The sequence below is a fragment of the Dromaius novaehollandiae genome, chromosome 2, assembly GCF_036370855.1.
Source record: "Dromaius novaehollandiae isolate bDroNov1 chromosome 2, bDroNov1.hap1, whole genome shotgun sequence".
In the NCBI taxonomy this organism is placed as follows: Eukaryota; Metazoa; Chordata; class Aves; order Casuariiformes; family Dromaiidae; genus Dromaius; species Dromaius novaehollandiae.
In genome coordinates, this window is record NC_088099.1 from 104818511 (window position 1) to 104844215 (window position 25705).

Below are 25705 nucleotides of genomic sequence, written 5' to 3' on the forward strand. Positions count from 1 at the left end.
GAAAATTAGAATGAAGTTCTCTAGGAAACTGCCAACATGAAGATATTGTCATCTTCCAGAGATGCCCAGCAGGCAGGTCGGCAACACTATCTTCAGATGAGGAGGTCATTTACAGCGAGGACAAGGGAAAGATGGCTCTGTACTAACACAGAAAAAACACTATTTCAATGCATCTGCAAGGCAAGGCTGTGGTGTCACATAAACACAGCATTTACTCCTAAAGAGACTTCAAGACAAGCATTTGATGGCATTTTTTAGCCCTTAAGTATAATGTGTATGAGACTTACGTGGCTGTTCAAAATGAAGACCATGAATGAGAGAATTCTTTATGTTGTAAGAGCACAAAACAGACTTTTTTCCCCTCCTAGAAACCTTAATTGCCCAGAGGCACCCTTACATTATTCTACTTAGTTTGTATTCAAATCTTCTATATTCAAATTTTCAGATTTTAATTCAAAGACTTTCGTCCTATTGATCATCCTAACATTTGTAGGATTTTTCTGCCTCACACTAGTAACCTCTTCTTCTTCAATCATTAACAGTGACTGCATGATGAAGCCCTACATAATAAACCAGGTAACAAAGCATTATTTACTTCAGCTTTTTTTTGAGTTTCCATCCTTTGCTTAGGGTGGGGGGATAGTTTATAAGAAGTTCCAGGTTCAAAAGCAAAATTCATTGTGCAGGAATAATCAGGTCTCGCAGCTGGTTTAGACTATGGTTAACAGCTAAATTGTCCCTTGAATGCACAGTGGTAATTCAGAGCAGCCCTCTAGGCTTCTCTAACTGACTCTAGGGATCTAATCTGTCCCCTGGAGACCCCAGATTCCTGGGGCACAAGTTATTCTTCCTAAACCTGGGAATTTCCAAAATGAGTGGAATTAAAAGATATATATTTTTACCTCAATATTTTAAGTGATTTTTTTTTTAATTAGAAAAATGAAGGAGTTCAGAATTCACCACAAAATCCCCCCTCCTCAGGGCTCCATTCTCTCCTATGCATTTCAGTCCTTTTCCCCAAATCTTAAACATACATTTAACCACCTCCAACTGAGATCAACGGGATTTAGTCAGATTCCTGTCCCTCCTGAAACATACAGAAACTCAGCTCCTCCATACTTAGAGCATCTAAGCTCATTAGATTCATTCCACAGCATGGTCTGGGAAAGAAATTGTTTCAAGGTGTGTGAAGCATTTGCTGCCGACTGCTGTCAACAGAGTAAAACCACCACGAAGCTATTACCAGGGAGAAAGAGAAAAAGAAAAAAAAAAAGAAAAAGAAAGAAAGGAAAAGCCCCCAGGGCAAAAAGGAACACACAGAAAGAGAAAAGGGAGCAAGGCAGGAAACACGGGGTCTCCCCACTAATACAGCCTTCACTTCAAAATAATCTGAGTTTGCCATGGTTGCACAATTTGACTGAGCTTGCACAAATCCGTATCTGTGTATCTCTGTACATGGGCTACTTTTGCATGCTGATGGCTTTCTGAGTCTTCAGTTTGAGACCTCATGGAAGTCTTTAAAAATAGCAGCTCTTACTCTACTTTCTGATGATTAGATACCTGATCATGTGTCAAATGAGGGCAACCAAAACCACTCATTATTTAGAAATGCTGGTGCCTGTGCAGAAGTGCAGTCCTCCTGAAGACACCTGCATGGCTGGGGGAAGGAGGGGGAAAGCGGTGAAGGTGTGCCACTTATTTACAACTTGAAGCACACTGGAAATGTTTTCTTATCCACACTGATTTGTTGATATCCATTTACGGTGTGAGAACTTGGACTGTAGACCTTGAGGCAACAATGTTAAAATCTATAAAAAACAGCCCCCCCATGCAGTCAAATCTCCCTGGAATGAACTACAAGAGATTGGGAGGGCTGGAAGCAAGTCGCTGGTGGGAACTTTGAGATGGCGGGCAAAGGCTAAGGGAAAGGCATGGAGCCTGTCAGTCCTGCCCTCAATCCTGAGTCTTACATTTTTGTGTCTTATCTACCGCTTCCCTGTAACAGCTTGGTCAGGTTAATACATCAGGTATACCCACGCTTACGCCAAGCAACTCCATAGTAATGGGAATCAAAGCAGAATCCAACACTAAAACCTTTAAAAGCTAAAGCAGTAAAATGTTCAGATCCTTTCCCTTTCACAATTTCTTTCAGTCTTCAGCAGAGATCTCCCCCAGACAAGCTCAGGGATAACAAAACAATTTTCTCATTACTGAATGGCAGCACCAATTTTTGTCATTCCTTTGAGTGGGTACCTAACTTTTTTTCTCCTAAGGCTTTTTTTTTTTCCCATCACTCTTTGAAAACACATTGCATTCTCCAAAGAGGGAAACTGAGTATCAGAAAGCAATATTCCTTAGCAGCAGTTTTACAATTCACTTCAGTATGGAATGGATAACAAATGGTAGTCTTTCTTATCCATCTGATTTTATTCAGACTTTAGTCAGACAAACTCTTTTGATGGAGGTTTTGCCCCAGAACAACTGTTAGATCCAGACCTCAGCTTTATGTAACAAAAGTTCACTAGAAGCCAGAAGAAATGATGTTAACGCTACAGTTGGTTTACGCACTAAGCATATTTTCCAACTAAGTTGGAAAAAATAATCAGAAAAAGTCATCAAATAATGCAATGCTTTGCTTTGAAGCAAATTCTACTACTACTGCTTAAAAATGTTGTTTCCCAATGTCACAGAAAGAGTGAATTTTTCAAATATTAATGCAGAACATTTACTTTAAAGACATGTTTATAGAGGTTGGAAGGAAGTTCAGATAAAGTTGCTGCATTGTGGCAATATATAAAATGAATTGTTTCAATAGGGAAGAAGTTTAAGATAATCTCTCAGCTCTGTTTCCTTTACTGGTTAAACACCTTCAGTTATGTCTGTGAGAGTAATACTGGCCACTTTTGTTTATTTTTCTTTAATTAAAAGTTTTAACCCTGAAAGTAAAGTTGAAAATAAAAAAAGCTAGTCCAAGGGCCATCATGCTATGCCAGCACATATCCTTATTCTCAGTTCCACGTGCCTCCGTAAGGAAATGAAGTTATGATATTTGCCTTTCCTTCTGAGTTTGTGTGTCCTATTTGTTGTAGCCACCATCTGCAAAGAGCAGCTTGGCATTGCCATTTGCCAACTCCAGATATGCTAGGGAGATGCATAAAGAAGGGACATAGCTATAGCTAACTGCAAAATTTATAAAGTTAGTGGAAAGCGGACAAACAGAGGGAAAGTTCAAACTGGCACTTATTGTCTTATATGTTTTCTTTTCAGACAGACAACTGGGCTTGAAGAAATGATACAAACACAAATACAGTAGGACATTCTTTAACCATAGTATGAACCTTAGGATTTTGCCAGTGAAGTCTGAACAGAGCTCTGAAATCCAGCGGCTCCTCTCAACCAGCATTTCTACAGTCCTATGGTCATATTTAGATAAGAAAAGATTTCCCATTCCTGGCTGACTGCCAAGTCCTTCTCCTATGGTTTCTTCTTCCAGCAGAGAGGGCTAGACAATTAGATAGATAGTTACTTACGATTATTTTCAAATATTTGAGGTTGAAAAAATGACAGGAAATAGCTACACAAAAACATTCCCTATTGCTCCTTTATTCAACAGACCAGAAATCAGGGACTTTTCCCAATAATTCTGGGTATATTTGTCTAGATCTTACCTCTCTCAGATTCAGAGCAAAGACCTAGATCAAAGGTCTTTGTGTCCCATACAAGTGTTGTAAGAAGGGGGGGGGGGGGGGGAGATAAATTCAAGAGCAAGCCCTGTTGATGCAGCTGAACTGCATCTAGGATCTGGGTTTGTGCTTTGCTTTGCCAGGTAGCTACACCAGCATGCTTGGAGCCAGCTCAGGTTCCTTGAAGTCAATGCTTGGTGTAGATGCATCACTACTATGCCCTGTATTCAGCTCTACAGAAAGCCACTGGCAATATGTGCAGAACTCTCTTGGGAGGTACAAGAGGTTGCCCTCCAATCAGTGAGAGATCACTGCGTCGTCAAAGGCCTTCTACAAGGCACTTAGAGTACGTTTGGGCTGAATTTTCAGTGTCTGCCTTTCCTCAGAGACTCTTATCTTAGACGTAACAAAATATTATTTGTTCAGCTGCAGGTAAACAAATCTGACCTCAAGGCTTTCTGCTAGTTTTCTGTACCAGGCAGCTTCTGCCAGACGGGATCACAATCACACCAATCAACCACAATGCATACAATTCATGATGCACTTGAGCATAACAAAGGTATTACAAGGTTGATTTAATTAATCCCATCAGACTCTCAAGGAATCCTTGCAGACTTCAACGGTCTCTTAAAGGTTTAGGATAATACTAAGCAACAAAGAAAAAACTCCACAGCTCCATTTCCCAAAATCAAAGGAAGAACTTGCCAAGAGCACTGAAGCAAGTACTCATTTCTACATTGTCTGCAAATCAGGTGACTTTTACTGAGGTGCTCAAGGTGCCTAACTCTGATCATTCATGAATGGAAATGCTGGCTAGTAGCTGCTTTTTATACTGCCCCTGGAAAGGCTGCACACCGTTGAAAATTTGGTGAGTGGTGGAGCTGGCCTGACTGGTATGTTTACAAATGTTGAAATTTAACTCAGAATTACTGCAGAGATATAACTCCAGTTATTTTTCCCAAGATCACCATCATGCCCAGTTCTGTGATTTGATTTCTTTAACGTAAGTTGAAAACATTTTGGTGTTAGGATAGGACAGAGAAACAGACATGCTCCTTTTCTGAGCAAAAGGACAGTTTACGTCCAGTCCTGAAACTGACTGCTCTGTGGTGCCTGTCATCAAAATACCTAAATGCCAAATAAAACACCTCAGTTCTGCTAGCATGCACAATAAGGGGGCTGTCAGGGACATACCGTATCTATACTGCATTTGTTCATTCCTCAGCACCTTTCTAGTTCATTTCATAAAGTGTTACAGAAGCAAAGGGAGGGGGACAGATTTTCCATTCAAGTGGACATTTTTGCAAAGGTACAACTTCCTTGTTTAAACTGTCTAAAGGGTAGGAGGGTGGAGCACATTAATAATTTGCTTTTGTCTTTTATTACTGACATAAAATATTTAAAATATCTGATGGTGTTGGAAGAGAGATTGCTCTTATTACATTGCTTTGCAGGCGACATTGCTTTTGCAGGGACACCTGACTGCATGGAACTCTGTAAATGCTTTATAACAGGTTCCTAGGTAGCAAAAAGAACACAGCTGCTAAAGAGCATTAATGGCAGGACAGCTGCTTGGCTGACAGATTTGGAACCAGCATGGTGCATGTGCTGGGACTGTAAACAGGAATGAATTTTCCTAAAAGCTTTATAAGTAAAAATATTTATTTTTGGAATATTAACAAAATAAAAGAAGTTACAATGTTCCTTTAATTTTAAGTCAAAACATAATGACATGCAGCTTTTAAGAAGGTTTATTTTATAGCAAAATCTTAAATTGAAACAAGGTGGCTTAGAAACAACTTCAGAAATACCGGGGATTTCTGCTAGATGTATATATAAAACACACTTGGGCAATTTTTTGCCCTTAATGTGTAGCAAAATTGGTCATGAAATCCTTCTTTCCATAAACCACACATCAGGTACCGGGGATCACTTTTCTGGCTGCCAAGCCTGCCACTGATGGAAAATGCTTAGTGTGTGGTGCATGAAGGTATTACAAGGTACCTGGAACAGGTTATTCACATGCTAAAAAGATGAAATACAGTCTTACATTTCAAGGACAGGCACTGAAATGAAGAGACCTGATTCCTAGTCTTCACACAGTCTTCCTCTTTGAGCCAGAGTAAGTCATTCAGTGCCAAAAATGTTGCCCTCTTTCAGTGGACACAACCTGGGCACACATTCACAACTGGAATTCTGAACCCAAACAAAAACCCAACGTCAGACTGATTAGAAACAACTGACAGACATTTGGGACTTTACAAGTCTTTCATTCGAATCAGCATTGCCCTCTGTGCTTTAGCTTTCACACCTATAAAAGGGAGACAGCACTATTTACAAAGTTTACATCACCAGCTGCTGCAATGATTCAACCAGGAACGTTTAGCAATCTTCAAGGTCCTTTGTTGGAGCCAGAGCATAATATGTATTGGTAGGAACCAGTTTCGCTTTGGAAAGTTCAGTTCAGGATAGCAGGATACAAACTCCTTGCTATTCCCCTTGCAGCATTTGCAAAGCAGTACTTCAGCTTTTATGATGTGAGTGGTACTTGCCTTATCTTCTTAAAATGCCATCATTTTCAGGATTGACAGAGACCTTTTAAAATCTGTAGAGACTTAATTCCATTTCTCCAAGTTTCTTAAAGGCATTTCCCCCCATCCCTACTACACCACCATGAAAAGATCAGTGTGCCGCATTAAGGGATGAAAACAGTAGGTCTGTTACCTGTACATAGCTCTTCACAGCTTCTTGTCCTCAGCCTGAAGCCGGGCTTAGTTTAAAGTTATTAATTGCCTTTTTCACAGCTGGCACCAGAAGCCTGGTGTGTTGACTCAAAGAATGATGTGATAATTAGACGGGCTGCAGAATCTTTATAAGTTTTGTTCCTTGGCAGTATTTTGTCTTTGATCTTCTCTGCTCTCCCTTCCAGGAGAGTTACAGCATTCCAGCAGGAGCCAGGGATGGGCCTTTCATCAACCTAGGGGGAAAACAGCATCCTGTGCCCCAAAGCACTTCTTTCTCAATCTTAAACTTCGTATTCAATTGACTGCTATACTCTGGCTGGAGCAGCCATGAGGTGTATGTAGTCAAAAGGGCATGTGTGGTGTACTTTCCACCAAAATGCAAAGCAAAGCAATGTACCACAAAAGGAGCAAGAACAAAGTTCAGTAACAAAATAAATAAGCAGGCTTTTAGTAATGCCTTTCTACATTAACTTGATTGAAACATTGTCTTTGATTCTGCAGTTTAGGAAGGGCGGAGGCACAAGAAACATTTCATTCTGCAAAAACCACGAACTTTTCTCACTTGGGTTCTGAAGCTGTCCCTATGCCAAAGTAATACAGATAGTTAACTTACTCATTTTGCTGATATGTATTGGCAAGTTACAAACCACTTAATGGATGATGCAGAATTAGCTGTACAAACTAAGGTATTAATCTTAAAATGTGTGTACTTTTCTGAATGAATCATTTTTCCAAGATTTTCATTCTCAGGCTTTTGTCATTTATCATTTCTTCCACATCTGGCCTTTCTATTTGTCACACTCTCTCCCTCTCTAGACCTGAGCCAACAGGAAATACAGAGACAGGAGGCAGGTCTGAATTTTATGAATTTTATCCCAGCCACATTGTTGACTGCACTGGACTTGTAGCAACACAGCAGTGCAAGCAGAAGAAGAGTGTCTCCTGAGAGGCCTACCCAGTGAGAGTTTTGCAATAAGCAGGTGGCAAATGAATGAGAGAGGACTTCATGCAGCAATTTTCTTTTTCTAACCAGCACGGGAAATATAGCTTTATGTTAATTAGGAAACAGAGCATAAAGATACGATTGCTTGCTACACTGGGATGTGTGTTGAATTAAGTCCCATGGCTGTTTTGGTACTAGAAATAAGGCACGGATAAGACACAGCAAGACAAGTATGTAATTATGGACTGACAATTAAGTTAGTATCAAAAAAAATCAAATGTTAAAACCAACAGTGTGAGATCTGTGAATGAATATATCTTAAGGAATGTATATAGTGAAAGAACAACTGCATAGTATGGCACGCGCAAGGAGCAGCTCTTTCAAGCTGCTTTCCACAAGATGAGATCCTCACAGTCTCATCTTGACCTTCCAAAGTGGAGAGTCTGTGAGCATGACAATCTGTTAGCAGGTTTTGCTTGCTGCCATGCCTGGCTTAATCTAAGTAATAAACAGAGCTAGTGCACATCTCTCTTGGTTTCTTTCAGGCAAATGTACAAAAATTCCAGTAAAAGAGTTCATGTGACTACTCAGAAGATGAAGCTAATACAGGAACAGATATCTGATTGCTCTATCTCTTATGTGACAGCTAACATGTTGCTACTTTTACCCCCAGAGGTAGTTCGAAGGAGTAATCCCTTTAGGAATATTAGACCTACCTTTCACACACCACAGAGTGAGCTATGGCACTTCTTGTCCTCTCATACTGACACGCCTCCCCCATCATCCAACGTCCACGGTGCTCCTCAGGCAGCAGCTGGCCAAGGCTGAACCAAGCGTCTTGGAGCAGGGATGCAGGGAGGCGGCAAGTTGCAGGCTGCTGTTAAACAGCCATAGCAACAGAAGCAGACAGGTGGAAAAGCAGCAAAGAAAACCACTTTTGTCTCCTCAGTGCCTAAAAATTACATAGGAAACACAATTCACAGCGGGTATTGTTGTATTGGATCAAAGATATGGCCCAGTTCTGAGACCCAAAGAAGGCAACACAATGCTCTGTCAGACACGTACTAGGCTGTTAAGGACTGTAACAAATCAGTCCTTCCTGTTCTTTAGCAAGTTAAACTTTAGCAGGAATTTTAAAATTGACGTCCATATCTAAAGACATTTCTCGTAGAGTTTCCCTCAGACAGCGGGAAGCAATCACAGGAGTAAGACAAACAATAAACGGCACTAGATAACATCCACACCCACCCTGTATGCATGTATTGATTACATGCATAGTTTCCTGATGAAATTAAATGCATTATCCCCAAATTTGTCTCTGTCATAACTAAAATACCATACATCCTAACTAACTGTACAGCTTGCTGGCTCACCACTGTGAGCTTCCTTTGTGACATTTCCAAATTACTTCTAATCCATGAGTATCATCAATGGTCAGATTGATTTTCATGCCTTCAGTTAGTGGAGCTTAACTCAGTCCTTTTGCTACTGGAGTTTTTGTCTTTAAGCTGTGAGTTTTCTGGGCTGAGTCTGTTTAGGCTTCTGTCAAACTCTCGTTATGGGCGGCCAGATGGAACCAGATATATAAGGCTCATCTCTTCCATTTACTAATTTAAGCACCTAATGATCCAGTGATCATTCCTTGAAGCACTATGCATACAAAAGAGATAAGACAATTTTTGTGTGTGTGGGGGGGGGGGGGAATGGCACACCTAGAAGCTCCATTGGAACTGAACCTCTCTGCAATTATGCTAAACTGAAAAAGATAAAAAAAGTTCTTTGTTTTGAAAGGTTCAGGAAAAAAATATAATCAGAATATCATCTTTTTTCTGGCAACAGTGGGTTCTGAAGCTGTTGAATCGTTTTTACAGTCTTCAGTTAATTCAGACAGAGAACTAAAAGTGAAATCACATTACAAAAATTTGAAGTATGCTATATTCCAGGGAAAGAAAGAAATGTGAAAGATGGCAGTTCTTGAACAGAGAATACAAACAGGAAAAAAAAAAAATCTGTGACTGATCTCAGGTTGCAGAGCCTTACAGCCACTGTGAAGGAAAAATTGGATAGTGAATAAGAGACCCACTCACACCTGAAGCCTAGAACAAAGAGCTCCAAGACAGGACACTAGAAGACACACAAATAGACCATGACAAAGTAGCCAGAATTTGCCAAATGAGGGAAACCCACGGATCTACCAGAAAAAATCTTGTAGATGACAAAAGACTGGAAGTGAAAAGCCATGAAGAGCTTAAAGTTGGAATCTCGCACAGATGACACACATAACTCATTGTTTTGTGCTAGTTAATGCTTACCATGGCAATGCCCAACAAGTCTGGGCAGATGCAGCACTTCATTTGACAAAATTTCCTCAGATTGCATTTGGGTTAATTTCAGGACATAAGAGTTGCATCAGAAAATGCAACAGTTCAGATTGCATAGATCTGCAATTACAGTAGACAGCATTTGTTTGACCATGGGAAAAACAGTGGAAGAACATGATTAGAGCCTCAGGGAAACTTTGGAAAAGACAGCAGAGGTGCCGCGCTACAGCTAGATTGACAACAACAAGAAAAAGTCCATTTAAGGGGGAAAACATTTGTGAGAAAAAAATGCAACACAGCAGGGGGTACTTCAGTTGAGTTCTGCCCCAACAGTAAAAGGGGGCATACAAAGATTGCTCAGAATAGCAAACTACGTATTGGGAAAATTGTGGCTCTTTGGTCTAAAGGAGGAGCAACATAAGTCTGTGTAAAAAGTTGGAGTACTGAAGGAATTAAAGATGTCCTAGGGCTGCTCATATATCAGGAAGCATAACATTTAAATTGTCCGAGGAAGTTACTAGTTCAGAGTCTGACAGCAAAGTACAGCCACAACTGACAACAGATGGCTTCAGACATCAGGAGCACTAGTAGTTAGGGAGGACAGCTGTCATTTTAAGCCATGGGTAGAGAAGGTCTAATTTCTTTACTGATAGGAGTCTCTGTTTGCTTCAAATTGATTATAATCCCTTTATTGTCTTTGCCAAAAGGTGTCTGGCAAGCATATACAAAAAATAAGATTTTTTTTCCCAGCTACCAAATATATGATCTGCAAGTTAAATTTAAATGTGGCTGATGCTGCAGGCATACACATTTCAGCCTTCAAGGAAAGTCTAGGATAACAAACTAAATTTGGAAGGTGTCAATCTAATTTTAAAAGCCTTGTCTAGGTGAAATATGGTCCATGAAATATGCTCTTGGTGCAGCAACTGCTCAGGATGTGATCCACGGAGAGAGTGTAACAATCTGTAGTTGATGTCATAGTTATCGGTAGCTGGTTTTTTTAAGTGCTACTTCTCAACTGAAAAGAAATTATAGTACAGATAACTGTGCCTTAAAAGCTTAAGGTACTCAGAGAATCTGGTGTTGGGTAGAAACTATGAAGCTGTTGTTAGCATTAGGCATAGCCAGTTGGAACTGCACACAGGAAAAAGTAGCTCTTCTCTAAATGCCTTTCAAAGCACTGCATGATTCTTGATTGCCATGCTCCTCCCTCAGAAGCAGCACTTTATTATTCAGCTCGAGTGGCTCTCCCCTAACAGCAGCAAGAGTGAGCATTGCACAAAACTTTTAATAAACTGCGCATCCACTTGAGCTCTAAACTCTTACTCACCACTGGAATCACCAATGAATGAAAGCCTGGAAAATTAAGATTATTGCTGCTGTCCACGTTTATCTTTTCTGTGCTGTGAAGGCCCAAGTCTAGGAATGAGATGCTGCTGCCATTCAAGTTCCCACTACTGACTCAACGAATGTCCTTGGGCAAGTCCCTTCGCCTTCTGTGTGCCTCAGTTTTGACATCTGGATAACTGAGAAAATTTGCTGAGCTCCACAGAGATGCCACAAGAAGCTACTAATATCTGTCAAGTGCTTCAAATCTTTCAGGTGTGAAGTCCATTAAATGCAAAGAGTGGCTGAGTACAATAAGCTCTGGATCAGGCTTTAGGAAAAAAATATATTACTACTGACTGAGCAGTGAAATTACAGAATTTAAAGCAACACTCTAATGTATCACTATGCTAAACTGATAAGCCTCTAGAGGAGCCACTTGGGTGTTTTCCGACCATGAAAATCTCATTAAAAATGTCCCATTTGTCAAAACAAATACTTTTTTTCAGGAAGCAATCACTTTTATTTTTGATAAATTTCCCAATTTGAAAAATTTTTAACAAAGAAAGAAGTTTCCAAATAAAACATTTTGTCTGGATATTTAAAAAATGAACACAGCGCCACGTTCAGTTCAAAGTGTTTTTTGCTTAAAAAAACCTTCCTAACTACCTAGTAGTTATAGTGAAAAAGAAAGATTGTAATCCAAGCAAAAAATTTCAAAATGATCACAACTGGGATGAAAGCCACAGTTTCAACACCAAACTGTGAGACAGGAAAGCTATTTCTTGTCCAGCTCTAGCCATTGTAATATCAGGCACCCTGCTGCACAAGCACAGAAGCACCACTTTTGACTCTTAACCTTCTGTGATCAGAAAGAGTATGAGTATTTATTCAAGTTAAGAAACTGAAGATGTGTATTGAGCACCTGTGGTATGGCACAGATAAGCTGGGGAAAAGTGTTTATTCTCACCAAGTTAAAGAGTCTGCTCTGGAGAGCAAGTTAAAGAAAAAGGAAATCGGAAAATTTAGAAATCATGAACCTATAACTGCTTTCTGAATTGATTCCTTTTTTAAGAATTTGAATAGGACAAAGGAAGGAAAGTTACATACTGCTGTGGCTAACAAAGAAAGCAGGAAATATGGCTTAACAGTCAAAAGAACACACACGATAAAGCTTACCCAAGTTCACACACAAGAACAATATTTATCTCCTCTTCCCACCACTATTAGAAAAATATAGAGTCCAATAAAGAGTGTCTACATGACCAAAGTGCTCAAATAAGAAGGGATTAGAAAAAGTAAGACAGGAAATAAAATTCTGAAAGAGCAGAGGCAGAGGAATGTGATGCCATGAGTCAAGAAGTGAACAGAGTGAACTTGAGATGAAAAAGAAAAGAAAGGCAGATCTGCCTTGGAATTTTCAAATAGCCCTGTACAAGCCTGAAATCCAGGTTTCAGACACCTACACTGAGCTACAGGTTCAACTCGACAATAAAGACAGAGGTGAGGCCATATTCCTGATGATGCATATTTAAATCTGAAGACAGGCAGTTTCTGAGTCCCTTCTCACCACACTGTCTCGTGGGGCCTTTCTAGGTGACTCTGCTTTTGTGCTTTCAAATTGTGGTGTACTCTTATTTACATTTGACTTTAGATTAGGCATATACTCTCACTATATGGAAAATAAAGGGCAGACGGAGATTTCAAAAATCCTCAAAGCTTAAAAATATTTAGGGGAAGGAATGGCTGCCATTCGTGTATATTAACTGAAGAGGAACAATGGGTCACAGTGTGAGAGTAACCAGCCTGAATGTTCATCTGCATCATGGAAGGAAGAAAACCCACATTACTGTGTTTCAAATAAAATGTCTGTCTGCTTATCCTATTTCTATTGTGTCAGTTACTGTAGCTTTTCAACTAGGTTTCTGTCTCTTTCTTTTTTTAAATTATTATCCCTGCACTTCCTGGCTTTGACTGGATGAAGAAATGCTGAAGTAGCATGAAAAAAATACTCTTTTCAAAATGTCTCCAGTCCAGCCAAAAGCTGTCTGTACCAGAAATCTTGCAAGAAAATCTGTTCTCACCTTATTTCCAGCTGGCCTACACCCAATTCAGAAAGTACTTGCTTAAGATGTGGCAGAAGTGTCTGAATGTTAGATATTTATTGGAACAGAAACTGAATTTTGGATTCTGAATTCAACCAACACTAGAAACACCAGAGATCTGTGTTAAGAAGCCATGCTGAGGACAACAGCAGAAGGGAGATGTGAATTCAGAAAGTTTCCTTTCCTAAGAAATGGCTATCCATTTTCACTGGTCCTCCTGTTACTACTATTCCTGATTCACAATCACTTCCCTGCACTTTCCAGGCTTTTTTTTGCCCCACCTATGTTCTTTCCTTCACTATCAAAAGCAGCAGCTCATAATCCCGGTTTCCCTTACCTCCTTTCTAGATGTTAAACACACACCCCTTTCTCTTTTCTTCCTGATTGAAAAAAACATCCATAAAGCTCTTGCCTATATTCCTCAAAATCCCTCTCTGAAGTTTTCCTCTGTCATGACACCTAGGAAAACCTGAGATGAGGCTGCTAAGGTGCCAATACACTGCCCAGGTTAGGCCAATGCACGTCCTAACATACCGATCGGTACTGTCCTAGTGTTTTCCCATGTTCCCTCATCTTTTGGTAAGTACGTACTTGGCAAGCTTTAATAAGGCCGTCTTTTCATTCTCTGTTTATACAACAGTGAGGTTCCTATCTGTGGCTAGGACTTCTTGATCCTATCATCACACAGATAACAACAGGTAATGGTTTAAAAGAAAAGCCAAGCAAAACATAAGGTTCAGTTGATAAATTACTTTCACACAGTGTTGAAAAAAATCATTATTTGCCAGAAGCAGAAGTGACTGAATCATGCTATTTAAAAAAAGAAAATTGCTGTGTTGTTCCAGGGTTTTCTGTCAATAATCATTTTCAGTTTTAATTCTCCAAGCAAATAAAAATCTGGGTGGAAATCCTGGCTCCTCTGAAGCCAAGTGCCAAATTTCCATTAGCCTCAATGGGCCTGGAATTCACCCGGTCACAACCTAGAGGAAGAATATTTGTAGTAGCAAAGTAAATAAATATATCTGTGTTTTTCGATGAAAAATAATTTTGAGACTTTTTCTTTCCTTGCACTATTAGCCAAGAGTTACATACAGTGATATAATATAAGATACTGCAGTATTTAGAACAGGAAATGACTATGGACACATTTTCAGGGAAGTGCCACGCTATTCCAAAGACTGAAGCACAGAAGACTGCTAAGAACTTGCTAAAATGCTCTGGCAGAAAAAATAATAAAATAAAAATAAAAATAAAATACACATGATAAAAATACCACAATTGAAATTGCTGTGAAATTGAGATGAAACAAAAAGATGGTAAATTATACTGGGAGAAATAAACACAATATTGCATGTTGGCTGCCTATAAGGCACCATATGTTGCCCTTTTTGAGAGACAGACAGCATTTGACAGAGCTTTTCAAGAACCAAAGCGGCGTACCTTGTTATGAAAATTTGGGGTGGGATGGAACCACCTTCTTAGTCATCCAAAGAGTGACTTTCCTACTCCCATGGAGTTAATATTAGCCAAACCACATGTGTGTGTACTCAACATATCACATGAAATAGAAAAGGCCTCTTTTATGATTGACTTACCTGGATTATTAATTAGGAGAGTGCTGTCAACAGGGCAACTAATCCTTAAAGATTAGGATGCTTATTCTAGAAATACTAGAAGCAGAACATCATTGAAACAAAGGCACAAAAGATGTTCTCCACATCAGATATAGATGATATTTTCAGGCATTTAATAAGTTTGCTAAAGGAACAATTACTGATTACATTAACTTGGAGTACAGTACAGTAAATCAGTGAAATGAGAAATAGCACAGAAATGTGGCAAGTCTGTGCGAAACAGTGACTTGGTGGCCTACTGTGAATGGACCACTAGAGGCACACTGTGATTGGACACATCAGCAACAGACAAAATGAAGACAAAACAATGCAGCGTGTCTGGGTGGATGGCTCATAACTTTTCTTTCCCCGTTAACTCATTGTTTCATCAAAAATTTCTCTCTCACTCTTTTTTTTTTTAAAAAATTTTAAAAGGAATTTTTTCCCACTGACAATGCAAACTCTCTGCATCAGTTCTGGGGTCATACACACAAAAATGGGGCCATAACTTTCAGGTTAATATTTTCACAATTAAATGTGAAAGAATTACCATTGGAATACCAGCCTCCAAGAGAACCAGTAAATTCTCATGATGGTTTCAAGCCATTACAGGAACATGAGCTACAGCAATAGACAGCTTATATGGCATAATAAGGGATGTTTTTATACAAGCATAAGAACATCATCAGAATCAAGTGTTTCATCAAAAGTGTAACTGCCAAAGCTCCAAATTGCATCAAAACTGATGATCTTTTATATCCTATCAATCATGTTCTGGTTGTAACATGCTTCTTACTTCATTGCAGTTCGTGTTGCACAATTCAAAATATTACACTCCCTCCAACATATCATATAATCAATTCCCACTTTTTAATATTTCCTCACTTGTTCTGAATGAAGTACTACTAAATAGTTTCCATATATATACACTTTTAACTTTTAAAACCATTTTTGTGCACTTTATGAGTACTTGATATGAATACTCTAGCAGAAGGTTTTACTGGCAGGAACCGGATCTCTGGGCAAAGAATCAGTGGGCTGAAGTATATGGTAAGTGCACAAGGACCAGTCCTGTTAGGCAAGTAAGCAGCACACGAGTACACTCTATAGCCCACATCATCAGCCCAAAACGGGCTTGAAGGGGAAGTAGACCTGCAGCATATATTGAACAGCAGAATGTCTTTGTTAGCCTATCCGTGATCTGAAATCAAAGTCCTTTCAACTCAGGTTCTGCTCCACTTCTCAGAATGTGACTCATACACTTAGATCTTCATAGCTATTTGAACACCAGAAGATGCAAGTTTTCTTGCTATCCAGACAGTGACTTGTATTTTCTTTAACCTTTGAATTGTGTTTTGAGATATGAATATTTTTTTCTTCAAAATATTTCCTAATAATTCAAAAGAGTTTGTGAAAGTGGTTCACTTCTGGCTCACATATCCAGGACAATAGCTGCACTGTACTATTGTGATATGAGGGCCTGTCTTTGTCTCCTTTCTTATTCATGTGAACACTCCCCTGCAGCTCACCCTCACAGTCTCCAGCTCTCCAATTTGTATAAGAGGAAGATCGCTAGATCTTAAAACAGTTTATGCTATGACTGGATAACTTTCATACTATAGTTGGATGTGCATTGTCCATTGTACATTTTATGCCGGTTTTTACACTTTTAATAATATTTTTAATTTCTGTTTTCCAGCTATTCTATTTTTTCTCCTCTCCTTGACCAGACTGAAGAAAACACCAATGCTGACATTTTTTATTTTAATATAAGGAAAAATAATAAAAAATGAAATGGAATAATGAAATAAGAGATTGTGAAAACCACTTCCATTTTCTCCTTCCTTGTGGTCCTTTTTTATCTTCACATCACAGTTGTTCTTGGTTCAGACCAGCATTATATGACCTGCTTAACTGACTTTCTGGTAGCAACAAGGCTTGGGAAGAAGTACTTCCAGTGACAAAAACATTTGCACTACCAGCTCTGTGACACAGAAGTAACTTTATTTGCCAATTGGAATTTTTGCCTTCATTTATTTTCTTCAAGGGAACAGGAGCAAGAAATAATTATGCAGGTAAAAACGCCACTTTGCTACTATGTACTGTAGTCATATTAGTAGCAAAACCTCTGCTGGCAGTGAGCTTCCAGGAGTTGCTTCACACCAGTCAAGGCAGGAAGATGATCTTAGATAGCAAATGTAATTTCTTTTTATTAAGTGCACCTGTTGCTAATTTTCTACCTAAAAATTCAAAGCTATACATTAGCTATAGTGCTTACAGTAGGAGGAAGGCTATAATCAAGAATTAGGACCACATGTGGAAATGTAAGCACATGCTCCCATCTTCTAGATTACTGTTCCACAACACACGCAACGGGAGGCTACGTTATCATCTAAAAAGAACACTAAAGCTAAATTGGGTTCTCACAGCACAGATCTATGTTATAGTCATTGAACTTGCAACACTAGCACAGCTTTTACTGTAATGAATAAAGGCAAAAGAATACTTTAGAACTCCAAGACTGAACCAACAGAGGCAGAAGTGAATGACTTCCGTGAGAATAAACTTCATCATATTGATATACTTTAGCATTTTCTGCATTCAGTGTAAAACTGGCGTGGTTCTTGGGCACAAGGAAGTTATTTGAGGAATCATGCCAGATATGTGGTAGAAACAAGACATAAGTCAAAATAGCTTTGTTGGAGCAAACAATGCACATTGTGCAAGTGCGTAAAGGCAGATGTGACTTTGCAGGTCTATAAAACACAACAAAGGAGAACACAATAGTGGGTCCAATGATTAGAAAGCAGATGTCTCACAGACCAGAGCCTTTCTTCCAGCTGTAGGAAAGCAAAGAATGAAAACATTTTCAGTTTGAAGGGCCTCACTACGCAACATCATGGACACTCAGCTGCAGAAATAAACTATTCCAATGAGCACAATATAGGGGGAAAACATAAAGGAAGTATGAGTTAATGGGGAATAGCTGAATTTAAAAAAGACAGTAGTCTAAAAAAACCTGTAACAGTCTAACACAGGAGGAGACATACTGTTTAAAGTTATCTCTATTCATTTCTCATCCATTATTTGCTTATTCTGCTTTCAGTTTAGATTTTTTCTTTTCCTCTATTCTTCCTTAGGGAGTAATGAAAACATATCCATGGCAATTGATTTTTGTGCAGGATAAAGAGACGAGTAAAGCTGTTTCCTAAGCATCCTTTCTATAGGCTTTCACAGATACTGTTCCTGAGAAATTGCATTTACAACAACAGAGGCCAAGTGTTGAGAAAATAAAGACCTTCTTACATCACTGCTCCTTATGTCGAACTCCCCCAGTCCTATGTATACCATCAAAACTTCTATAATTGCCACTCTAGCTATTTTAATTTATATTTTGGCTACTTAACCTTACCTATAAACAAAACAGAAGAAAGTTGCAAGATGCAGTAATTTAGAACCCCTTCTATGTAGGAAGAACCAGATTGGAGGAGGTCTACCAAAGTTTAACTGTGTATAAAGTCTGTGTTACATAGGATAAAAGAAATTATCTTAAACTAACACACCATTCTGGAACTAAGCTCAGGAAGTGTGCTAAAAATATACCAAGTAGTATTCTCCCAAGGCCTCTGTAAATTTAAAAAAGGGTGAGTCATCTTCAACAGTGACTATGCCATGATTGCACATACAGAATACAGCATAAAAATAAGGTAGATGAATCTTGAACATACAAGATAATGAAAAAACAGATAGCTGCTGACCAAACAGTATTCTGAGAACATTTTTTGGTATCAGATACAATAATGATGGCAAGTTAACAACATATGAGGAAAAGACAGTTAATGTCTTAGAAGCATCAATATTTTATTATGCCATAGATTAGATAACAGCTTGTTCTCATTTGGTTTGTTATCAAAACCTGCCTCATCCCCAGCATCACTGCCTGCAGGCCATGGCAGAGGAAACACGTAAACCTTGTAAAGAACTTAGTTACCCAAATATTCTATTATTCCATTCCAAGCAATACTTTCTCCTCACCATTTTTTCCCCCACTTTTCATAAAGATGCTACAACATGGGTACAACAGAACTTTTAAAGGAATCAGGAGTCTTTTCATGGCCTTCTTTGTAGCATTACTTTGATATTAGGAGACAGGATTACTTGACAGCATATCCCAAGTTCTAACCAGATTCTAGGTCGTTCCTCACCTGTAGAAAGCTGAGAAAATAAGAGTAAAAATAGAAATAGAAGTACAAAGAAAAGACTTATTATTGAATATGTTGAAAGGAAATTCTATGGCTAGCACAAACAAATGCCAAAGTCCCAACTGCAGTTGTTATTATATTTCATAGACAGGATAGAAATTCACCTCATCCACTGACATGGACAGAACAGACGATCTTTTTCCAGGGTGAAAGAAGCCCAAACTCCTCACTTTTGCCTTTATTCTACAGACTGCTACAGAGCTGCAAACATCCCTGTATCATCCTGTCAATACCACTGTCAGTGCATATGCAAACACATCTGCTTTTATTTATTCAGTCATCAAAATTCCAAGTCTGCAAGCTACTCATAATTACAGCTTCCAAAGAGGCAGGCACCTGCCATTTACTCCACCTTTTTCAATTACATCTAATTGAAGACTTGAGCTCAAATGGGGGAAGGGAGACAAGAGTTCTTCAAACTGCCTAAACACTTTCTGTTGAATAGAAAAAAAAAGAGGTCTCCTACAACAGCTCAAACTAAGTCCTCCAATATGGCTGGCATAGTAAAAAACTGGAATATGAGATGCATTTCAGTCCTCTAAACACTGTAGACCAGGAGGATGCTCTCTACATGGATGATGGCTCATGGCAAAAAGAAAGAGTCCCCACACACTGGGGCTAAGCTAAGCATGAGACTTTGTCCTGGGTGCCTCAGTAACTTGCTTCTTTCAAGAGCACCCAAATGACAGAGGGCAGCACATGACAGAGTGGCCAAAAAGCCAGTATTCTTGAGAAAACAGTTTACCTGTGATCATACAGATGAGATGACTGACAGTAGATTGTCCTCTCTAACCACAGCTCTAAACTCCTTGGCAACAGTAACCTGATAGGCACTGAGCTAGAGTAGCTTTCTAGCAACTGAAGAAGCAGAGAGGAGGGAAAAAGAAAAAGAAAAAGAAAAAGAAAAAGAAAAAGAAAAAGAAAAAGAAAGAAGAAAAAAAACCCAGCTGGCTCCACTTATATAAGGGATATAATTAGGCCTAAAAGAGAAGCTGATTTCTGCCTCATTTCTGTTAAAATTCATTTTCTAAAACTCATTTTCTGTTTAAAACTCACTTATGTTCTATACAGTTCTGTAGATTGTGTAACATATGCATAGGTAAAGCAGAGTAGTTAAAAATACAACAAACCATCATCACATTAGCGATACATCTGAAAAGATGCATCAGTGTAATCCTTCAGTTCCTTTACAATAAAAGCTGTGATGATATTCGCAGTCTGAACAGAGAATATTACTGGAGCAGCACTGTCTAGCACTATTACAAGCTTCCTAAGTGCAGAAAAAAACTGTAGTGATTATAGGGCTAATTTTAAGGTAATGGGTGATGAGCGTTATTTAACTATTGTGAATTTTGTTCATACATAAAAATCTAAGCTAGAGGAATGAAATGTGAATGCTATAATGGAGATACCTTTTCTTGTAATTGATAAAGAGGATAAAAAGAACATGATTTGTCAGTCTGTATTGCTGGATAGCTCTACTTACATACATTCCTTTAGATTTTTTTGTAGCACTGCATGTTTCTGATGCTCATTTAGTTTTGCTCTTGTCTCAATTTTTCAGTAGCATTTTTCAAACAGTTCCTGAACAGATGACACTGACTTTCAGACAAGAGGGCTCATATTCAGCTCATTTTTTTTCAGATTTAATAGGTTTTTCTGCAAGTATACACATTGGTAGTGATGGGGGATCCCAGATCTGAAGATATAAAACATGCATACTCAATGCAGAGCTTTAAGTATGCAAAGAATCATGCTGAATTCCTGAGGATTACTTACATGTTTAACCAGAAGCAGGTGTGCTAATCTTTGCAAGACCAAAGTCTTGTTTTTTAAAATGTAATAGTAGGTCAAAATCACTTCAGAGGTCACTCCACTGGTCAAAAAATGCAAAGTTTGTGACCTCAGTGGAGTGGCTTGAAAAGAATTTGTATGACTTATTGGCTTCCCTGTCTACTCATTCATTCACTCAGCAATACTCCTGGGAAACTGCAGTGGGATTTCACTAAATATGTTTCATAGAATATATGCATATGTAAGTAGATGTATGCAAATATGCAAATCATTCTTTCATTTATCCTGGTAGCATCATCCTCCCTTTCTGTTGCAGTTTATAAGCCTGATGATAAAGGCATTTACTTCTTTTCTTTTTCACTGCCATTAGCAAAAAGCCGCCTTGTTTGACAGCACAGATTAACCAGGTTCACAATGACATCCGAGTTCACAGAGAGATGAAGAAACTACCGCTCGAGTTTCTCCTTCTCCACCAAAGGTGCGAGCAGGTTAAGATTGCAGGAGGGGTGGGGGGGAGGGCATGATGGACAGACCCAAAACAAGCCATAGTGAGCCTTAGTGTGCTTAGGTAGATAACAAGTGATCCAGGTGTGGAAATCAACACAAAGTGACACATCATTAGTCCACTGGCTGAGAACTATGAGAGTACTGTAGCAGGTTCAGAGCTCTGTAGGTGTATCCTTCTCATGACACTGAAAACTGATTTCAGAACTGTATGTGCAGATACTTATGAAGGAAATTCTTATATTTGCGATGAGAAACATCAGAAGGTAAATTACCTATTACAGTTCATCCTGCCCATTAATAGACCCTCTTCATCCATTCACAGTGAACGTAGTTCCTAACAACACACACTGAGCAATAATGAACACCAGAACTTTCTATTCCTTTTTTATTAATATATTCAACATGCTGCTACTTACTGCACCTTATCCTAAACTTGTATTCCTTGCTTCACTATTCCTTTTATTTCACGGTCACTGTTATTTCAATGTCCATGTAGTTTCTTGTTCACATGCTTCAAATCATGAGGAGAACGAGCAACATCTGTGGTTTGCCTTCAGTACTGCGAGGCTTTTTCATTGCTTATTCCCAGGAGGGCTACCCTATTCAGTATTTTTATACATATTTGATTGATAGCTCCAATTTTCTTATTCATATAACATGATTAACAGAGCTTTTTTAAAAGGCTCAGCAGCCTTGCAGACTTTCTAAATGGAGTTAGCTGTGGGTGAGACTTCATTTACTATGGTGCAAACAGAATAAACAAAAGGTAGGCAGGGGAAATTGAACTTTAGCCTCCAAAGGACATTTTCACTCCCAGAACCGAACAACCCCTTTTCACTGTATGAAGCAGGGCAAGAAAAGTGTGGTACATTTCTGAGTGCAACACAGTGGGACTGAGGAGCTTGGCAGGAGATCAGCTTGGCAGGGACTTCTGCCGAGGCTGCCCATGAGATGAGGCAGCTGCCTCTCCCTGACACAAGAGCCTGATTTCACAAGCAGCCTGAATGCCTCCCTCCCTATCAAAAATGGCATTGGCCTGTCCTAAAAGAAAGAATGGCCAGGATAATGCTGGTGCAAGCGCCATATGAGATGGGCAGACCTGCTCTGACAGCACCAAGCTGCATTACGGCCAAGGTCTGACAAGCAAGCACTGGTGGTACTGAGGTAGTTTAAGATGCTGCCTAATGTAGCTATGTCCAACTGTTCAGCATGGCTTAGAAATACTGGTTGGCTCTGCTCAGCATTGTACTGTGTTGAGATACCCTCAGTTTTCCCGTGCTAGATGGGTTCTCTCACCCCTGTAGCCTTTCCTCACGTTATTTCTGATTTAATTTGTCTCCTGAGCATTTGCTTCAAGGTTCACATGGATCAGGGCAGCACAAACTTTCCTGAGCCAGTATGGACGTTCCACGTGTGGCGAAATGGTGCAATACACAAAAGAAAGGACTGCAGATATTCACTAAAGCAAAAGGCAGGTTTGTTTTTTCTAGAAACATTTTGTTTGTTCTAGCAGGTGTGTCTGGTGCCTTTTGCATAAAGATAAACCCACACACATTCTTCATGCAAATAGTGACCCAACAGTTGCTCCTAGTTGCTTTAAGTAGTTAGTGCATGTAACAACCTGTACTTACATATACACATATGTTTACAGAGCATTCATACAGGGCAAAGTAAACAGAGCCCATTGTGCTAAGGGAGTGACACAAAGTGTTGCTGGAACAGAAGTGCCGTACCATGCCCAGCATGGTCAGAATCAGCTAAAATTGTCAGAAAAACTCTTCAGAGATATTGGTATAGTCTGATAAATCTTATCTTTCTTCTTGTGTCTGCAACCAGAAAATATTTTTCCCCTCATGTGTTGTCTTATTTGACATGCTTCACCTATCTTAACTATTCCTGGTTCACAAGCGGTTTTGAGCAGTGTACAGGAGCTACTCCAAATGTAAAATGTGAGCAGTTCTGACTGGGTGCACATCACCAATCTTTCACTGGAGGAATGCACCTCATAGTGTTTGGTGCAGCTGCCGAAGCTTACAAATTCAGACCCTACCTCCTGAAGGACTGTAGCCACCGCTCACTCGTATACCTACCTGTTCCATTTACCTGGCCTGGAAATGAGCCATTGCTCATTTGGCCAGCAGAGAGCTTTCTCTTATCATATATCACATCTTCTGCTATCTTCCTCTTTCCTTGAATCTTCCAAGTACTGTCCCTCAGAGGTCTGTAGAGAGTTCCTTATACCATCCCTTACTATTAACTAGGTAAGATTATTACTAAGAACTTCTTTTTATTTGTAGTATTTTCCCCTCACAACTGAACCTAATCTAGATTGCTGAATGTTAACTTAAGTGGCCACAGCATCCACCACTGAGTGTTAACTGGAGCACTGTAAGGACCAAATTCCTGAATTGCCTCTCAGACCTAATGACCTGCCTGAGTTTTTTTAATGCTTTCAGGACAGTCAAACATATAACTTTAAACCATGTAGGCCACCTACAGTAGCAGTTTACATTTCCAGCTTTGACTTTGCACTGAAACATACTGGGAGTGCCCCATCAACAGAAATGCAGTTGCAGAAGCCAGCGCCTCTGCATGGAGTCATGGTGCCTGGGTAAACACCCAAATGAGCTGCAACAGCCCTGGTCCCCTCTTTCAGCAATGCTCATTAATTCACAATGGTTTTACCCAACATGAGCAACGTGGTGATTTATTCAACAATGGAAGGAAAAGTAGGGTCTGACTAGTACTGAGACTGCACTAACTACTCACATAGTTATAGTTTAAGTTGTGGTAAAAATTGTTTTATGCTGCCATAAGCTAGTGTGAATATAGGCAACAGGCTGCAACTTGAGCATTTCAGGAGGTTGTAAATGAAATAGAATCTTACTTTGATTTCATTGGGGTCAGGATTTCAGTTTGTAATATATTTACCATTCTGAATATTGTGAAACTATGCAGACATTGATAATCAGATGGCTGATTGTTGTCCATCCAGAGAGATCCTGTGAAACATTTGACCAGCACTATAAGACAGTGAACGTTTTATGCCTATTTTGGCACAATCCCTACAACATGCCATAGTAAGCAGGCTGAATAAGACAAGAAAAGTCAGATAGGGTTTTGATGCTGCCTGGGACAGATTCTAATCTCCACATCTTCCAGTCTCACTAATGTATGATGAATTTTATCTTTCCCTGTGAGTAATCTCATTCATTTCATATTATTTGGTCTTAGAAAGAGCACTAGAATATGTCTCAATGTGACTAAGAAAATAGCTAATAATTGTCATTGTGCTTATCTGATTGGCATTTTAGCTTGAGTTCCTACTAATAAAAAACTATTTGAGATTTTAACAGAAATGTAAATGTTGAAGTTTCACAGGTCATTGAGTTTTATAATATTGAGTCATTGAGTCATTATACATTGATCGAGCAAATAGCAAATGGCGTGACTTGCCAAAGAGCATTACACAAATATTGACTAGGAACTGATGACAGTTGGCTACTCTCCAAGGACTGCAAAAGCTAACAGGAAATTTTTACCTGGGGAAACTGCAAGCTTCTGCCTTAAAACAGACATTTCTGTTGGTTCCTTTTTGTTACCATCTTTTCTGGTCTGCTCTGCTAAACCCAGGCAATCTTATAATAAACAGATATGTGCCTGCAGTAAATGCTTTCATTTATGTCAATTTGCTAGCTTCTCTCTCAGTCATCTTATGATTCCAACAATCTGTATTGTTATCTTTAATCGATAATATATACTATCCAAATAGGAATGAGAATATATGCAAAAATATAGTGCGGTGTAATGCTCCCTTTTAAAATTTGATCTGAATACAGTGGAATGCATTTTGTTTTGAACAATGAATATTAAATTACAAGCTTCTAACACGGCCCTTCTCCATTTTACTTCTCCACCACAGTCCTGAGTTTGATCTCAGTGTTCATTTGCACAGGACATCATTTCAGTTCAGAAAGGAGAAAAAGGCATGCCCTTCAAGCAGACCTTCTCAGGGCAGCTCCTGGCCTTTTCTGGTTTGAGGTGAGATTGCCCAAACATTCTTTTCACAGACTAGGGTTTCTACAGAACAGAAAATGCTGTTGAGAAGACCGTGTCTGAAATCCTATCCTTTCCTAGGGCTTAGGACACTCTAATTGGGTTTCAAAATCCTATGCTACAGTCAGACTCCACTAAAATCTGAAGTAGGAGAGTACTTTCCATTTTTCACAAAGCGCAGCTGGAGGAAGTTACCCCTGTTTTATCCACCTGGCTCAGCACCAGAGACCCCACCCACATCCATAGGAGAATGGGCTTCATTTTCCTCCTCACAACAAAAGAATTGGAATCAATTCTCCTAAAAGAGCAGTTTGGGATTAACATCTTCCTTTCCTGTGGAAGCTATTCCAT

At 39.2% G+C, this 25705-nt stretch overlaps 1 long non-coding RNA gene across 2 annotated transcripts in view; it reads right to left on the bottom strand.

Annotated features, from left to right (window-relative positions):
• Positions 1-5333: 5333 nt before the first annotated feature.
• The window catches only part of LOC135327552 (uncharacterized), a 110131-nt gene continuing 89759 nt past the window's right edge, over positions 5334-25705 (bottom strand). Inside the window, exons 1-3 of one of the 2 annotated variants that reach the window (XR_010387863.1) lie at positions 19102-19215; positions 8087-8322; positions 5334-6660 (exon numbers count right to left, since the gene is read on the bottom strand). This is a non-coding gene — a long non-coding RNA (uncharacterized LOC135327552). Of the gene's footprint in view, positions 6661-8086; positions 8323-19101; positions 19216-25705 lie in introns of those variants that run through there. The other variant, XR_010387862.1, reaches the window with a different exon arrangement.